The sequence below is a fragment of the Orcinus orca genome, chromosome 3, assembly GCF_937001465.1.
Source record: "Orcinus orca chromosome 3, mOrcOrc1.1, whole genome shotgun sequence".
Lineage (NCBI taxonomy): Eukaryota > Metazoa > Chordata > Mammalia > Artiodactyla > Delphinidae > Orcinus > Orcinus orca.
Window position 1 is genome coordinate 157,335,829 of NC_064561.1, and position 16,167 is coordinate 157,351,995.

The 16,167-nt window shown below is 43.0% G+C and overlaps 1 protein-coding gene and 1 long non-coding RNA gene across 3 annotated transcripts in view; one reads left to right on the forward strand and one right to left on the reverse strand.

Moving 5' to 3' along the window:
- Positions 1 to 16,167, forward strand: part of ADAMTS12 (ADAM metallopeptidase with thrombospondin type 1 motif 12) — a 396,268-nt gene that overhangs the window by 93,686 nt on the left and 286,415 nt on the right. The window lies entirely within an intron of this gene.
- Positions 9,555 to 16,167, reverse strand: part of LOC125964002 (uncharacterized) — a 234,804-nt gene continuing 228,191 nt past the window's right edge. Inside the window, exon 2 of the long non-coding RNA XR_007476456.1 lies at positions 9,555 to 10,038. This is a non-coding gene — a long non-coding RNA (uncharacterized LOC125964002). The remainder of the gene's footprint in view (positions 10,039 to 16,167) is intronic.

Consider the following 16,167-nt stretch of genomic DNA (forward strand, 5'->3'; position numbering starts at 1 on the left):
GTGGCGGGCTGCACAGGCTCCCCGGAAGGGAGGTGTGGACAGTGACCTGTGCTCGCACACAGGCTTCTTGGTGGCGGCAGCAGCAGCCTTAGCGTCTCATGCCCGTCCCTGGGGTCCGCGCTTTTAGCCACGGCTCGCGCCCGTCTCTGGAGCTCCTTTAAGCGGTGCTCTTAATCCCCTCTCCTCGCGCACCAGGAAACAAAGAGGGAAGAAAAAGTCTCTTGCCTGTTCGGCAGATTCAGACTTTTTCCCGGACTCCCTCCCGGCTAGCCGTGGTGCACTAACCCCTTCAGGCTGTGTTCACACCGCCAGTCCTCTCCCTGCGCTCCGCTCCGACCGAAGCCCGACCACTTTTTTTTTTTAACATGCTAAAAACCATTCAGTTTTATTAATTAAAATCTATTAAACTCACAAATAGCCTAAATAAATTCTTTTGTAATCCACTGTATGATCCTAGATCAAAATACAGATTAATCACATTCAGGCCCATCCCAGTGGGCAGGACCAGGCCAGGCTGGCATCGCCTGTCACAGTGGGAGCTGAAGAGGTAAGGAAGGATGAACTGGTCCATTTAGCTGAGCAGCCATCTCTTTCTTCCTTCTTGAGGCTGCTTCTCCAAAACGTAGAGCTTCCGAAATGTCAAATCAAGGATTATTTCCCCAAATTACAATATCCTAGGGATAGTTCTGATTCCCATGTTAACTCCTAAAGCAGTTTAACTCATCATTGTCACCGATAACTGTGTGTCGTTAGCTGTAAGGCAGGATTTCCTTTATACAGTGTGTGTATCTGCCGAACTCTGACCCAGAAACCAACCACTTAAGAGGAAAATTCAGACAATATTAATGAAAATGAATATTGAAAATGAGCATGTTTCTCACTTGGGAACAAAGAATTGATTTTGAATCTAAAATTGTTTAAAGAACAATAGACCCAAGTGCAAATATTCAGGAAGAGCTCCCCAGGAGAATGGAATAAGAGTTTTTTATTGTAGTATTTCCCATCTCCACACCATGTAGAGGACAGGAGTGTTGCTCATGCTTTTTTTTCTTCCATGGTATGTTTTTTTTAAAAAATGCTTTTCTGTCAGGTTTAAACATTTTGAAGTGTCCCATTGACAAGAACATACTGTAAAACAAAAATATAAAGAGTAATATATGGTATGTTTGTGTTCCTATTGTAGTAATTTGATTATAAGAAACTTACTTATGGGGGCTAAATTACACTGTACGAATGTCACTCTTAAAACTCGCATGTTTGACATAGCTTCTAAGACACGTAATTTGTTGTAACCCTTTTGAATTTTTAAACTTTTAATTAACAGCTAGTGAATATGAAAGTATTTCTGAATAAAAATAATTCTACATTACTGGAAAAAAATACAGGTTAATAGAGTTCAGAAGCATTCCTGTTATCCTAATGGAATGATTTGAAAATTGTGATTTACATGGTTTAAAAACAGAGGCTAATTATTTACTAATCATGGGTGTACATTAATTTTCTAACCTTTTAGGGAAGAGTTACCTATACTTTTCTTCAATATCTGTGAAGATGTCTTTATTTTAACCTTGTCAACTAATATTCAGTGACTTCTGTTGCTTTTATGAAGATACATCAGTATTTAAATGAACTGTCATTCAATCCTTACAATAGCCCTGTGAGGTACCTATTATATCTGCCTCCATTTTTAATGAGCAGTTAAGGCTTAAAGAGGTTAAAAACATTTGATAAAGGATGTCCAGTCCGTAGGTGACAGTCGGGCTGCTTTCTTCTTCCCCTGCATTGTCTCATTCCCCACCTGATCTCCCATGAATCACAGAGACCTTTGCCCTCTGGGCTGCCACTGGAGAGCATGAACGTGACTGTGCGTGTTTCTCAGTGTCATTTGTTGATGGCATCCTAAGGAACATTGGAAGCCAGAATGGCTCAGGCCGGTACATCACAAACTTCCATGCAGTTAAGAGTGAACTTGTGTGATCATCTTTGGCCTCTTCCCTGGCGATAGCACTAACGCTTTAGGTTGCAGGGAACCTGTCCTCAGTTGTCTGTCTCTCTAAGTGTAAGCTGCTCATTGACGGGGTTTACGTCCTGTTCCCAGTAATGTTTCTGATGCTGCCAGTTGTTTGTCCCCATCATCTTCTTTTGGGTTTTGTTGTAATTTTGTCTGTGGGTTTTGGGTTTGTTTATTCTAGTCTGTCTCCTTTTATGGGGAATTTGGGGAGATTCAAAAGCAATACCATCAGTGTTTCCATCTTCCCAGAATCTATACACCTGATCATTTATGGAGCCGTTCCTGGTCCTCCAGAGCAGTGGTCCCCAACCTTTTTGGCACCAGGGACTGGTTTCGTAGAAGATACTTTTTCCATGGACGGGGGTGGGGGGAAGCGGGGGGGATGGTCAGGCGTTAACGCGAGCGATGGGAAGTGATGGTGAGCCACGGGGAGCGGCAGACGAAGCTTCGCTCGCTGGACCCCTGCTCACCTCCTGCTGTGCGGCCCGGTTCCTGACAGGCCATGGACCAGTACCGGTCCGCGGCCCAGTGGTTGGGGATCCCTGTTCCAGAGTACTTCACTCCCACCTCCTTTGGACCCCACGATACCAGATATCTTTATCTCATAATACCAGTGACCCTTGCTGATTCTGTGTAAGTCTCCTTCTGAAGGCAGGGGTTGCTTTTTACCTGTCTTAAACCTCCAGTACGTAGTTCAATCCTTGGCATATAGAATTCCTCAATAAGCATTTCTTAAATGAATGAATAGATAAGATTTTGCTGCAAATAGGTCCCATACCTGGAGGAGTAAACTTGTTACCTTGTGCAAACCACCCAGTAATAGCAATTACAGTACCTCTCCCATAAAAAACAAGTCATGGGATATCCACTCTGCTTGGCTGTTGCTAAAAACTATAGCTTGAAAGAATGTCCAAGGGGTTTATTGGGGTGGGGTGATGAGGGGAGGGTAAGGATTCAGAGATGTGTTGTCTTAGAGAAAGTTAGATTGTTTTCTATTAGCTACCCCTGGGTGTTAACTTCAGATGCCACCAGAGGAAATTGCCTGAAGTCTTCATAAAACTTTAAGCAGAGGAGTGGGTAAGGACATTTATGAGGAGTAATGGGGGAAGATGCAGAGAATAGGGACCCAGGTGGCCATCCGAGCCGTGGTTTGCACATTGCTCTTACCATGGTATCAATGGAGCAGAGGCGTCTCTGGTGATAAGCGACACCGTGGGTGGCGTCCTCTTGTTTGACAAATGAGACCTGCCAGTACTTAGGATACAATTTTGTACCTGACCCAGTTTAGTTTTTCTCAGAGATAGTAGCTTGGGTATGTGTTCAACAGAGAAACAAACTTTCCAATGTATCCCCTTTCAGAAGGCTCTTTGATTAGTCTGGGAAAGCATCTCTCACTGAGAGGTCCACTCCCCAGTGACAAAATATCTCAGTGACTTGGCACTGGGATCGGAAAGAGTGAACACCACGGAGATGGGATACCTTAGCAGGCACCTTTGACCTTTACCTCACACAGGCATTTTTTTGGTCACTTAGCTATCTAATGTCACAAATAGCGGCCCCTCCTCAATGACAGGCATCGTGTCTTGCTCATCTTTGTACCTCCAGTGCTGCTTCTGGTACACAGTACGTGCTTAGTAAATGTTTCTAGAGTGAATGTGTTTGTTTTGAGGCTCTTATTTTTCAGGAAGGAAACCACAAACAAAAGTAAAGAGATCTATGTGAGGACAGATGGAATCTGTTTGGGGAAGAATCAGAATGAAGATCCTGTTCACAAGTTAAGTGCGTTTTCTGGTGTATGACGTCACATGACATCACATCATAGTACATCATGCCATGTCATGCCATGAAGCATGTTCTTTAGTTGCTTATCTCAGGCCAAACCACCCAGTTATAAAGTGAGTGCACACCAGCTCTGTGAAACCAAAAGCCCTGATTTGTAGCATTGCCAATTTCTGTGGTATAAATACTCCATCATGGCTGATTTCAAGCCACCCCCCGTATTAGCTTCCTGTGGCTGCTGAAACAAATTACCACAAATTTAGGAGCTTAAATCAACAATTTATTCTCTCTCAGTTTTGGAGGCCAGCAGTCCAGAATCAGTTTCATTGGGCTGAAGTCAAGGTGTCAGCAGGACCATGCTCCCTCTGGGGGCTCTAAGGGGTCATCTAATCCTTGCCTCTTCCAGCTTCTGGTGGCTGCTGGCATTGCTTGGCTTGTGGCCACATCACTCCAGTTTCTGCCATGGTGGTCACGTTGCCTTCTCCCCTTCTGTGTGTATCAAATCTCCTTCTGCACTCCTCTTCTGCCATGGTGGTCACATTGCCTTCTCCCCGTCTGTGTGTATCAAATCTCCTTCTGCACTCCTCATAAGCATTTATATATGATTGCATGTAGAGCCCACCTGGATATCCTCCCATCTCAAGATCCTTAACACATCTGCAAAGTTGTTTTATTTTTTATCATATAAATTAACATCCACAGACTCCAGGAATTAGGACATGATATCTTTTGGAGGGCCATCATTCAAGCAACTATACCTCTATTTAACAACCAGCTCACAAAGTGTCTAATAATTTAGCAAATAGTTCTCACAGCAGGTAAAAGGGGACTCAGGACACCACTGAATGTAAGCTTCTTGCAGGAAAAGATTGGGGCTGCTCCTTAATTTGTGTCTTCTACAAGCCTCGGACTGGTACAAGCCAGTATGAGCTAGTACTTAAAAAGTACTCCTGAATTGTCTAGAAGAGACCTTAGTTACAACCCAAAAGCTAGTTACTGTAAAACCACATTGGTTGTTTATTTCTAGGAAAAACCTCCAGCTGTAGAGACGAATAATTGAAGGCTCAGGAACATGGTCAAAACTTGTAGCTTGGTGAGAGGGTTTAATGGTTCATGACCAAAATTTACACAGTATTGAGCACTTTGGAAAACCCACATATCTGCAGTGATTCAGTTTCTGAATGTTCCCCTCAGTTCAGATTTTCCAGTCCGGAGTTTTTTTGTTTGTTTTTGTTTTTCCTCATGTCCTTTGTCTCACCCTCGTCATGAGACTAAGCTCGTTGGGCAAGGATTGTGTGTTAGGATTCCTCATTACCCCTGACCTTCTCCCTGCACCCAATTCTGCAAGGCTAGAACAGTACCTTGAACTTGACGCCTCCATGATTCTTTTGTTCTGTACCAAGTAACTGAGCCACTCACCAAAGTGAAGTGTGTGTCTGTGTGTCTGTGTGTATGTGTTTCAGCAGTCTCAGTATGAGACTGCTGAATGAGTGAAAACTTGAACAGGCCTTGTCTTTTTCTAAAGTTATCAAGTCCTGTATCATATTGGTATCTTCTTTGGTTCCAGTGCCTGGTTGGCACAGGTTGTGTTGCCTGGGCCCTCATAGGAGGCCACAGTTCTGGGGCCAAGAGGAGTTTCAAGAATGTTGGTCCCGTATCCCTCTAGTCCCGGAACATTCTATGGCCTTCTGCTCTCTGCTGCTCCTTTATCTACTGACCTCGCCCCAGTTCCCCTCTACCTGGGTTGAGGGGGGAGATGGTGCATGCAGCATGTAAAAGGGGTGCACTTTGAGATGCCCTCCTGGTCTTTTGTTGGATCCAGGGCATTGACCAGACACAGCCCCTTTTACCGGCCTTCACAATCTTGCTTTCAGATGGCCACTCAACACTTCTGATCATCCAAGAAAGAAAGAGAGAGGAAACCCATTAAACATACACTTTATGTTGGCATTGGACTACGTGGTTTATAACATAGTTTTCTATTTACTCCCCTTGACAACCTAGCCAATGGGGCCTTATCCCCATTTTATGGATGATGAGATTATGAATGGCCAAAGAAGTGAGTCAGCATGTACATAAAATAGTTGGGGAATGAAGGTGCCTAATGAATATGGATGGTCAATCAGTAAACCAGGTATTGTAATTCCCATTTACAGAGAATGCATCCATAGTCCAAAGTAGTCCAGAATGTGCCGAATTTCTCTTGTGGGGAACCCTATCCCTACCATCATCTATAATTTCTGGCATTATAAGCCAGCTCACTTTGGCTTCTGTGCTCAGCCGTGGTCACCTAGGGGTCAATGTTGCTGTTTTCCTCTGGGTCCCAGAATCTTTCTCCCGGGAGACCCTATTTCACACTGGTTGGAAGGGGGTCGTATTTTAGAGTGAAGGCTTATCAAACTGTGAGCAGTTACATATGCTGTTCATAACTCTTTTAATCCCAGGGTTTACTAACCTTTATTTCTTGTAACTCCAGGAGATAATGGGGATTTTTTTCAGTGTTATTGACATAAAATTGACAAACCTGTAAGATGTTTAAAGTATAATATCATGATTTGACATGTATACGTTGTGAAAGGGTTCCCCCACTGAGGTAATTAACGCATCTGTTAACCGTACATACTTACCATTTGTTTTTTTTTAGTGAGAACACTTAAGTTCTACTCGCTCAGCTAATTTCAATTATACAGTACAGTGTTATCAACTGGAGTCATCATGTCATATATTAGACTCTCAGACTTGATTCGTGTCATAACAGAAAGTTGTACTCTTTTACCAACCTCTTCCTATTTCTCCCACCCCCCAGTTCCTGGCAACCACTTCTCTATTCTCTATTTCTATGAGTTTGACTTTTTTTTTTTTTTTTTAATTTTTTTGCGGTACGCTGGCCTCTCGCTGTTGTGGCCTCTCCCGTTGCGGAGCACAGGCCCCGGACGCTCAGGCTCAGCGACATATGGGATCTTCCCGGACCGGGGCATGAACCCGTGTCCCCTGCACTGGCAGGCGGACTCTCAACCACTGTGCCACCAGGGAAGCCCCGACGTTTTATTTTTTTAGATTCCACATATAAGTGATACATACCATTTAGTATTTATCTTTTTTGGTCTGGCTGATTTACATAGCATAATGCCTTCCAGGTTTATCCATGTTGTTGCAGGTGTCAGGATTTCCCTCTTTTAAAAGGCTGAATAATATTCCATTGTTTGTGTGTATTATACATACCACTTTTTCTTTTATATACATCCATTGATGGACACTTAGGTCATTCTCATACCTTCGTTATTGTGAATAATGCTGCAGTCAACATGGGATTACAAATACGTCTTTGAGATCATGACTTTGTTTCCTTTGGATGTATACCCAGAAGTGGGATTGCTGGACCATATTTTTAATTTTTTGAGGAACCTCCATACTGTTTTCCATGGTGGTTGTAGCAATTTACACTCCCATCAACTTCTCTTTTTGATAATAGCTATCCTAACAGGTATGAGGGGATAGCTAACCTAACAGGTGTTAGGTGTTAGGAGGATACGCCTAGCAGGTGTGTGAGTTTCAGGCAATAGCATTTAAATAGACTACAACACGAATGGCGTTTCCTTGAGTTTTACAGGGCAGGAGCCCTCCTCAACGCGCTTGGCCAGGAAGACTACAGATCCTTGACCACTTTTAAGAGTACTAAAGCAAAGGGTAAGTTCTTTTTGTCTAGCAACTGGTGCTGGGACTGTGGGAGGCTAGGCATCTAAATTTGTTGATATGACATAAGCTCAAGGATTGCTTGCTAAAAATATTGCCTTCTCATGCCTGAATTTAGGGACTCTTTTATAAAAGAAGGTTTCTCAGATTCTTTTCAATCCTGCCTTCTGTGAATTCTTTTTTTTTTTTTTTTTTTTTTTTTTGCGGTACGCGGGCCTCTCATTGTTGTGGCCTCTCCCGTTGCCGAGCAGAAGGCTCCGGACGCGCAGGCTCAGCGGCCATGGCTCACGGGCCCAGCCGCTCCGCGGCATGTGGGATCTTCCCGGACCGGGGCACGAACCCGTGTCCCCTGCATCGGCAGGCGGACTCTCAACCACTGCGCCATCAGGGAAGCCCTGTGAATTCTTTGCTTTTTATTTCGGACGTGATTTGATCCTGTAATAGCTGGAAAGAGGTCAGGCTGCTTTGAAGGACTCTGGCCATCAGTAGTCGCAAAGTTTTACCCATCATCCAGTCTTCCGTTCCCAAAGGCAGTTAAATCTACACAGCGCTTGTTTGAAATCACATACTTTTGATCTTTTACTTATTTTTTTGAGGTATAGTTTGCATATAACATTATATTAGTTTCAGGTGTACAATGTAATGATTCATTACTTGTATATATTTCAAAATGATCACCACAAGAAGGCTAGTTGATATCGGTCATCACACATAGTTACAAAGAATGTTTTTTCTTGTGATGAGGACTTTTAAGATCTACTCTCTTAGCAACCATCAAATATGCAGTACGGTCTTATTAATTATAGTCAGCATGCTGTTCATTACATCCCTATGACTTATTTATTTTGTAACTAGAAGTTTATACCTTTTGACCTCCTTCAACGATTTCACTCACGCCCCAGGTTTAACCTTTTAAATAAAATGAAGATGTGGCAGAGATTTGGGCTTGGGATGGGGTTTTGAAACTGCCCTGGGCACCACAGCTTTGTCATGGAATTGGAATGGCAAGTAGCACTCTTGATACTAACCATTACAAAGTTGGAATTGACATAGCTTGATGTACAATAAAAAGGATTCCAGTTTGTAGCAGGCAAAGTTCGGCTTATCACGATGCCTCTTCCTTGTCAGACAAATAGTTCTTCCCATCTTTCCCTTTCTCTATTCTTCAAGGAGAGATGGGAGAGACAGGCTTTGGTTTCTGGAGATTTGAGGCAGGTTCCATTTTGTGTCTTCCCTTTGAGCTTCAGTCTTTTAACTTCAGATTTTGCTCCTTGTTAAAATATGCTTCCTGCTTGGAGGCAGTCACAAAACTGTCCAAGCTGTTTTCAGTTTAGAGCAGTGGTTCTCCATCAGCTCCTTTCTCCAAGGCAGTTCTCAACCTTGGTTGCATGTTAGAATCACCTGGGGAGCTTTGGAAACTTCTGGCACCTCCGTCCCACCACCAGGAATTCAGATTCAGTTGGTTGGGATGCAGCTGACACTGGGATGTTTAAAGGCTCACCAGGTGACCCTGATGTACAGCCGAGCTTAGAATCAGTGGCTTAGAGGAAGGAGCCAGTGAAAGTTTAGATGGGGCTGGAGGAGAAGCATAGGGTGCTTGGGGAGCTGGGAAGTAGAGACGATAGGTAGGGAAGAAAAGCAAGGAAAGAGCAGAGAAGAGAAAGGCACAGACAAGAAAGCTGAAAGAAGGAAAGACAGGCTTCTCAGATCTCACTTTTGCTAGATTGGCCCAGCTGGAAAGCTCCCCCCACCCCATGCTAACCTGCTCAGTTAAATGATTTCCAGCTATTCTAAAGCTGCCTGATGCCAGGAGATGAAGGCATCAGAAACTGAGAGAGAGCTACAGGTTAAGATTGCACGTTGGCTGATTTGCCCTTACACATGGACAAGTAAGTCAAGAGCTAGGAGCAATCAAAATTACTAATTACAGATGTGATTGTGTTTAGTGTAAAACTGAATTTTAATGTTTTTATTATTATTTTTTTGGATCATAATCAACATCTAATTTATTGTGTATGAATTATTTAATGCAATAATCACAAAAACTAAATTATTACCCTTCATATAACTCAATGCATTCATATATATATTTTTTAACATCTTTATTGGAGTATAATTGCTTTACAATGGTGTGTTAGTTTCTGCTTTATAACAAAGTGAATCATCTGTACATATACATATATCCCCATATCTCCTCCCTCTTGCGTCTCCCTCCCACCCTCCCTATCCCACCCCTCTATGTGGTCACAAAGCACCGAGCTGATCTCCTTGTGCTATGCAGCTGCTTCCCACTAGCTATCTATTTTACATCTGGTAGTGTATATATGTCCATGCCACTCTCTCACTTCGTCCCAGCTTACCCTTCCCCCTCCCCGTGTCCTCAAGTCCATTCTCTACTACATCTGCGTCTTTATTCCCGTCCCGCCCCTAGGTTCTTCAGAACCAATTTTTTTTTGTTTTTTTTTTAGATTCCATATATATGTGTTAGCATATGGTATTTGTTTTTCTTTTTCTGACTTACTTCACTCTGTATGACAGACTCTAGGTCCATCCACCTCACTATAAATAACTCAATTTCATTTCTTTTTATGGCTGAATAATATTCCATTGTACATATGTGCCACATCTTCTTTATCCATTCATCTGTCGATGGACACTTAGGTTGCTTCCATGTCCTGGCTATTGTAAATAGAGCTGCAATGAACATTGTGATACGTGACTCTTTTTGAATTATGGTTTTCTCAGGGTATATGCCCAGTAGTGGGATTGCTGGGTCATATGGTAATTCTATTTTTAGTTTTTTAAGGAACCTTCATACTGTTTTCCATAGTGGCTGTATCAATTTACATTCCTAGCAACAGTGCAAGAGGGTTCCCTTTTCTCCACACCCTCTCCAGCATTTATTGTTTGTAGATTTTTTGATGATGGCCATTCTGACTGGTGTTTTAGTTTTGATTTGCATTTCTCTAATGATTAGTGATGTTGAGCATCCTTTCATGTGTTTGTTTGCAATCTGTATATCTTCTTTGGAGAAATGTCTGTTTAGGTCTTCTGCCCATTTTTGGATTGGGTTGTTTGTTTTTTGATATTGAGCTGCATGAGCTGCTTGTAAATTTTGGAGATTAATCCTTTGTCAGTTGCTTCGTTTGCAAATATTTTCTCCCATTCTGAGGGTTGTCTTTTCATTTTGTTTATGGTTTCCTTTGCTGTGCAAAAGCTTTTAAGTTTCATTAGATCCCATTTGTTTATTTTTGTTTTTATTTCCATTTCTCTAGGAGGTGGGTCACAAAAGGATCTTGCTGTGATTTATGTCATAGAGTTAAAACTTAATTTTTAAAATAGAGAGTTACATGAAATATCTAAAGCCCCTCTCCCTAATCCTGCCTTCAGAGATAAAACTCTTATCTGATTGTTGTTTATTCTTCCAGATTTTTTTGATATTTGCATGTATGTATTTGTAAATATACACATATATGCATACATGTATAGACATGTGTGTGTGTATATATATATGTGTGTGTGTGTGTGTGTGTGTGTCTGTGTGTTTTGTAGTTTTTAGAATTAGGTTAGATTGTGCTGGGGTAACAGACAACCCCAAACCCAGCTGAACACGACAAAAGTTTACTTCTCACTCCTGTATTTTGTGCATATTGAGGGGATCTGCTCATTATAGTCACGTCAAGATCCCAGTTGCTGGAGGTTTGATCTCAACACTTACTTTCAAGATAAACTTGGGAGGGGGAAGAGAACTCTGAGGCACATGCTGGTATGTAAATGCTCTGTTCTGGAAGTGACGCATGTCACTTATGCTCACAACTCCTTGGTCATAACTAGACATGTGACCCCACCCAACTTAAGGGGGCCAGGAAATTCAGCTTTCCATGTGCCTGGAAGGAGAGGAGTGTGGGCATCAGTGAACAACACAGTGACTACGGGTGTGTATAAATACTCCATATCTATGTGAAACATACATAATTTTAGAATGAAAAAGATCTAAAGAAATAAATGTGTATATATCACTAACAGTAAAAATGGAGTCATACTGTTCTATAACTTGGTGCTTTTCATGTAGCAGTATACCTTGACATCTTTCGATGTCGGTCTATGAAACTCTTGCTTATTCTAAAGTTTGCGCAGTAGTGTGTTTATTGTATTCGTTGATTCATCTCTCCAGTGTTACTATACACCAGGCCTTCTGCTGGGTCCTGGAGTGAATACCATGGACATGGCAGCCCTTGCCCTCATGGTGCACTCTGTGCAGCCTCTATGTAGTGTATCTGCTGTGGGTATGTACCGCAATCTGTTGTCCTATTGATATCCTTATTGTTCGGACATTTAGACAATACAAATAATGCTGTAGGCAAAACCACTGTGCATATATCTTTGGGCACTTGTGCAAGTCTTTCTCTCTCGCCAACAGTGGGGAATAGATTGTGAATCCTAGTGGTTCTCTACATGCTCAGAAAGATTCTGTTTATTGTAATGGAGGTGCCAGTGGGACTCTGTACAGTTGGGCTTTCCAAGTGGAATTTCCAGGCACTTGTTGCTGGGCTGTTCCTCAGTTTACTTCAGCATTTAATTGCTACCGAAGCCGTTCGCCTAAGGTACTTGGCCCCTTCATTCTCTTCAGCCTTTACTTCAGATGGTGGGGGAAACATGGCAGATTTTCAGAGCCCTCCGTGTTTGGGCTGCAGTGGCTCTTACTGACTGTGTGAGGGACGGGCTCTGAGAGGAGCGTTATGCACCCCTGCTGGACCGCTGCATCCCTGCTCCCCTGCACAGAGCTCTAGGAGTTTGTTTGCCCACTGCTGCTCCTCTGCGTAGCTTCCTTCCTAGAGATGACACTTACCCAAATATTTTAGCATCTTTATTGGAGTATAATTGCATTACAGTGTTGTGTTAGTTGCTGCTGTACAGTGAAGTGAATCAGCTATATGTATACATATATCCCCTCCCTCTTGGACCTCCCTCCCCACCATCTAGGTCATCACAGAGCACCGAGCTGAGCTCCCTGTGCTATACAGCAGGTTCCCACTAGCCATCTGTTTTACCCGTGGTAGACACTTATCCAAATTTTTGATTTAAGACAGACTGTTTCCTCATTTTAGTCCTGTGAGTAGATTTTTCCCCCATATTAAATTATCCATTTCATATGATTTAGGGGGTCTGTAATTTTTTTTCGTTTCTGCACTGTCTTTGCCGGATTCCTCTCATGTATTTAGTGTACTCCATTGTAGGGCATTAGGTGCGGGTGACACTTCTTTTTATTTTGTTCCCACAGAATGTTATATTAGGGTTGGTGTATTATAACATATTGAGACATTTCAAATCGCTAAGCTTGCCAGCCTAATGATTCTCTCGTCTTTACTGCTAGCGCGGTGCCGCTGTAAGCACACCGAGAGCCAGGGCAGATGCTTACAGAAAGGATTTACTTGAATCTTTCAGACCATGGGTACTATCATGTTTGCTTTAGGGCTGGAAATATAGAGAAAGCTCTTCCCAGCTTTCCTCTGCTATGCCTTTAGAGTTTCCAAATAAAACCCAGACTTTGCTGTACATGAAAGTCTGTTCTTAGGACAGGCTGCCCGAAAGTAACAAACTTTTCAAGTGTCTTTTTAAAACATTTAGAACTTTGTAGTTACTAAAAGCAAGATGTAAATATCAGTATCTCTGGGAGGAAAAGGACATCCTTGGAGAGCTGTCCCTTGAAGAATATTTCAAGCTGCCAATGAAGTTATTTCTGGAGCTGAATTTCTGACAGGTGACAGCCTGAGACGTGATTCATAGAATTGGAAAGTGCACTGCCTTCTTGCTTTTCCCTCAACTTCTGGGGAGCTGGCCCATTGCAGACTGAGGAAAATATTCAGGTGGGTGCCTCACATGCCTGCCAAACCAGAGGCTGTTGAGAGAACCTCCACAACATCTGTACGGGCAGCTGCTGCCTGTTCTGCTACTAACGTGCCACCCACAGCAGCAGGTGCGAAAGGCAGCAGTGTGAGAAGGGCATCAACTAGCAGTAGGCACACCACTCCCTACCTGCACCGTGGTCTCCAATCCAGTGGACATCACATACTTGGTTTACTTGATTGAGTGGCTGTGCTGTAAATTGAGAACAAAGTACAGCACGATGAGAGTCAGCTCATGCACCAGGCTGGATCCAAAGAAACAAGGTTCTTTCCAGCTTTCCCCCCTAACCAGGTGAGTGCCCTCAACTGCACTCTTCTTAAATCATAAGGATGCTTGAAGAGACAGCTGAGTCTCTTTCCCCCCAGGAATTCTTCCTTGACTCTCCTAAAAACACATATCTGTCCTCTCTTGAAACTTTCCAAGTCTGTGCCACACTCTGACACTTATTTACATGCTGTATTTTATTGTTCCCCTCGTGTTCCGCGCATCAGCCATGACTCCTCAAAGACAGGTATGCTCAGAGGGAGAGAAAATGCATTACACATTGTACTAGAGAATTGCTGGGCCTCGCTGAAGGGTCGTCTGGTCAACCTTTCCCCCAATTATGAGTATTGAGTTTATCTGAGATGGCCAAGGCTAATTAGAAGTTAATCTCCACCTTTTCTTCCACACTAATCTTTCACTCCTTCTGACAGCCCCTTCAACACCAATCAAGGCCAGATATTTATTCTTCTCTGCCATTTCTTTCTTTGGGTCTTAAATCCAGTTGTTCCTCTAGTTTCCTATTCCCCTTCCCCAGTATCTTTTTAAAATTGTATCCTTCCTTCTCGGTTCCACTCCCCATAAGAGGCCTGCATTGCTGATTTTGTCCCTGATTATTAACACTGATGATAATTAGTGCTCCATGATGATTGGTCTTTGCCAGGTTTTACACGCATCTTTTCTCTCCTGGTCTAAGAGGTCAAGACTGTATTTACTACTTCTATATTATTTTAGAGCCCAGGGTCACGCAGTAACTAATTATTGCTGGTACCATCTTCCTAATAGTACCAGACTTTGAGATTCATTTAGAAAAGGGCCCCATTTGACAAATAGAATATTCTTTAGAAGTCTTATAGTGAAAATACAATAATAAACTGAGTTATGGATATCAAATTGAATATGAGGATAACATGGAGCTCCATGTGGAAATGTATTAAACAAATAAGAAGAAATTTGGGTAAAATTGGGTAAAATAGCTCAATCTAGTCTCATTTGAAAAACCTCAAATTCAATTTTAAAAAATGATTAGATAACCTTCCACTTATATCAATGCATAGTCCTTCCAGATGTTAAGAAACCTGCCTGCCTAAAACTTCTACTGCTGAATGTTCGTTAGATTTCCCAGGATTTTAAACTATTCAGAAGATTATTCTTAAGAAATGAAAAAAAAGCCGAAGTTTATTGTATACAACTTTAATTCCTAATTGAAACAAATAAGAACATTTGACATTTTCCTTTAAAAATTTGAAAAGGTTCTCATTTTGTGGGAATGGACATAGAAATAAGATTCTTCTTCATTTTAGACACAGTGGAGATATATGTGTAGCCATAATGGAGGAAAAGAGAGATGTATTCATTCAACAGAGATTTACTGAGCACCTGCTAAGTGACAGGCAGTGTTCTAGAGAACCAAGGTAAGAATTCATACCCTCCTAGATCTTCCATATTGAAGAAGATAGCCAGGAAATAAGCATGATAAATACCTACTTTGTTTGATGGTGATCAGTACCGAGGAGAATGGGGACGATGAAGTGGATAGGGTGGCCAGAGAGGGCTCAGTGAGAAGATGACTTTGAGTCCAGACCCATGGAGATAAGGGAGACAGCCATGAAAGTATCTGGGGAAAGGGTTCCGTTGACTGAAGGAACAGTATTTGCTGAGGCAGAAGAGTGACTGGTGTTGAAGGCACAGCCAAGAGACCAGTGTAGTTGGAGTTGAATGAGTGGGGTATTGGGTAGCAGGGGGTGGTGGTAGAGATTCCTAGGCCCTCATAGCCATTGTCAGGACATTGCCTTTACTCTGAGGGAGCTAGGGAGCCATGGCAGGCTGATTGAGGAGTGCAGTGACATGATATAACTTATTTCACCTACCGTGATGAGAACAGACTGAAGTGGGGCAAGGCAGAGGGCTGGGGAATCCAATCAAGAGACCACGGGATGGAGTTAGTGGACCCTCTGAACTGGAGGGTCTTAGTGTCTGAGTTCTGAGGCCAGGGAGTGGATAAGATGCAAGTGAATGGAGCAGAAGGATTGAGCACACACCAGATATCAAGGAAGGGCCCCTTCATAGTTATATCACTTAAATCTTGCAAAAGTCCAGAGAAAGAGAGTGAGGGATAGATGTAGGGGATGAGAGAGGGAGGGAGCTGGGGGTGAGGGAGAGGGAGAGAACGAGAGGGAGAGCGATGTCCCCCGTTTGACAGCTAGGTTCTGAGAGATGAAGGGATTGCCCGAGTTCACACGGTGACTGCAGTGTTGAGTGGGGTTGAGGCCCAGGAGAGAGGGACTGCGGAGGTGAGGCCCGGGGCACCTGAGGGCGCAGTGTGCCTTGCTTTGAAGGGTTGCACGCATGCAGAGTGACGTCTGAATTCCTTCCTCTCCAGGAAGCAGAGCTCAGGTATATCCCCTGTGGGATTGCGTTCCTTCAATTCTCCTCTGCTACCCTGCCCTAGGATGAGGTCTGGGGGCAGCCAGTCTCCAGAGCCCCCCTGCCTTGTCCTTGCAGGGGTGATTCCG